The 1579-nt window shown below is 51.5% G+C and overlaps 2 protein-coding genes across 2 annotated transcripts in view; one reads left to right on the top strand and one right to left on the bottom strand.

The window, feature by feature from the left end:
• LOC101658594 (keratin, type II cytoskeletal 80) overlaps positions 1-1579 on the bottom strand; it is a 214922-nt gene that overhangs the window by 103163 nt on the left and 110180 nt on the right. The window lies entirely within an intron of this gene.
• The window catches only part of KRT7 (keratin 7), a 99006-nt gene that overhangs the window by 17379 nt on the left and 80048 nt on the right, over positions 1-1579 (top strand). The window lies entirely within an intron of this gene.

Genomic DNA, 1579 nt, shown 5'->3' with positions numbered 1-1579 from the left:
GGAGCAGGAGTCTGTAAGGGAAGGGGTCCTCGGGTCCCCAGGGCCTTTCTGTAGTACCCACTGGCATGAATCCTACAGGATCCTCGCCTCAGACCACCAAGACTTATTTTGAGACTAGTATAAAATGGGTCTGGAATCTTCTGGAAACAATTCAGGAACAGTGGTGAGAGCTCAGAGTTGGATTCTGCCCCTTTTCAACCCAGGACTCAGGACTTGATCCTTAAACCCTGTGCCTCGATTTCCTCACCATCATCCCTGCCTTCTCCATCGAGGTGGTTGGAAGGTCTGGTGAGAAGCTACAAGATACTGTTTTGTAGAGTCGAGTCTAAGAGGTAAGGAATAATGGTGGCGTAGTTGCTTTGGGCTGCTAACTACAAGGTCAGCAGTTCAAAATGACCTGCCCCTCTGAGGGAGCAAGATGAAGCTTTCCACTCCCCAAAACAGTTATAGTCTTGGAAACACAAAGGGGCAGTTCTACCTTGAGCAGTGGTTCTAGAGCAGTGGTTCTCAACCTTCCTAATGCCACGACCCTTTAATACAGTTCCTCATGTTGTGGTGACCCCAATCACAAAATTATTTTTGTTGCTACTTCATAACTCTCATTTTGCTACTGTTACGGATTGGGCAAACCCTGTGAAAGGGTTGTTCGACCCCCAAAGGGGTCGCGACCCACAGGTTGAGAACTGCTGTCTTAGAGGGTCGCTATGAGTTGGTTCATGCCAGCATTTCCCAAATGTCACTACCTGACTAGGTGGCTGTCCTTGCCATTCATTGTGCCCTTTCATGGCAAGTATTTATTGAGTGCCCACTGTGTGCCAGGCTCAGGGTAGGAGAGGGTGGGAAGCCAGGGCTGAGAGGAGTAAGCTCAGAGTGGTCGACTGCTGCTGTTAGTGAGGCAGCCAGTGTGTGCGCATGTGCATCTGTGGCTGCCCCCAGGTGCATCCTTTGGAGAAAGGAAGAGAGGCAGGTGGGGCTGTGCGATTCTGGGCTGGTCACTCGGGCTTTCTGTGTCCGAGGAGAGTGGCTGCTGCCTCTGTCCCCCATTCTGAGTTGTGGCCTGGGTCTTCTGGGCTCACTCACCTTCTTCAGGACCACAAACTCATTCTCAGCAGTGGCTCTTAGTGTCACTTCTTCCTCATACCTAAGGACAAACAGGACAAGGCTCAGCGGCTGGAACTTCAAGAGGCTGGGATTTGGCGGGGGAGGCAGAGAAAGCCCTAGACAAACAGGCTCCAGGACTCGGGTTGTTTGGGTGGTCACAGAGTCAAAGAGTGCTTGTCCAGAAAGGGTCTGCCTGTCCCTTTCTGCTGGACACGGAATCAACTCACATCAACCAACGTTCTTCCTGTTTCAGGGACTCTTACTCCTCTTGTAACCAGAGCCCTGGCCACGTAGTGATTTCTCAGTGGGCTGCGAACAGCAAGGTTGGCCAGGGGAAGCCACCAGGTGCTTGTGGGAGGATGAGGTTTTCTACTCTAGTGAAGTTAGTCTCAGAAACCCTCAGGGGGAGTTCTACCCTGTCCTCTGGGGTGCCTGTAAGTCAGCATGGAACGGATAGCGGTGGTTTTTTTTTTTTTTT

This window comes from Echinops telfairi, unplaced genomic scaffold, assembly GCF_000313985.2.
Source record: "Echinops telfairi isolate 266 unplaced genomic scaffold, ASM31398v2 ScPeMD7_12;HRSCAF=54, whole genome shotgun sequence".
NCBI lineage: Eukaryota > Metazoa > Chordata > Mammalia > Afrosoricida > Tenrecidae > Echinops > Echinops telfairi.
Note: the sequence above shows the minus strand (reverse complement) of the source record. Positions and strands in the feature narration are given on the sequence as shown.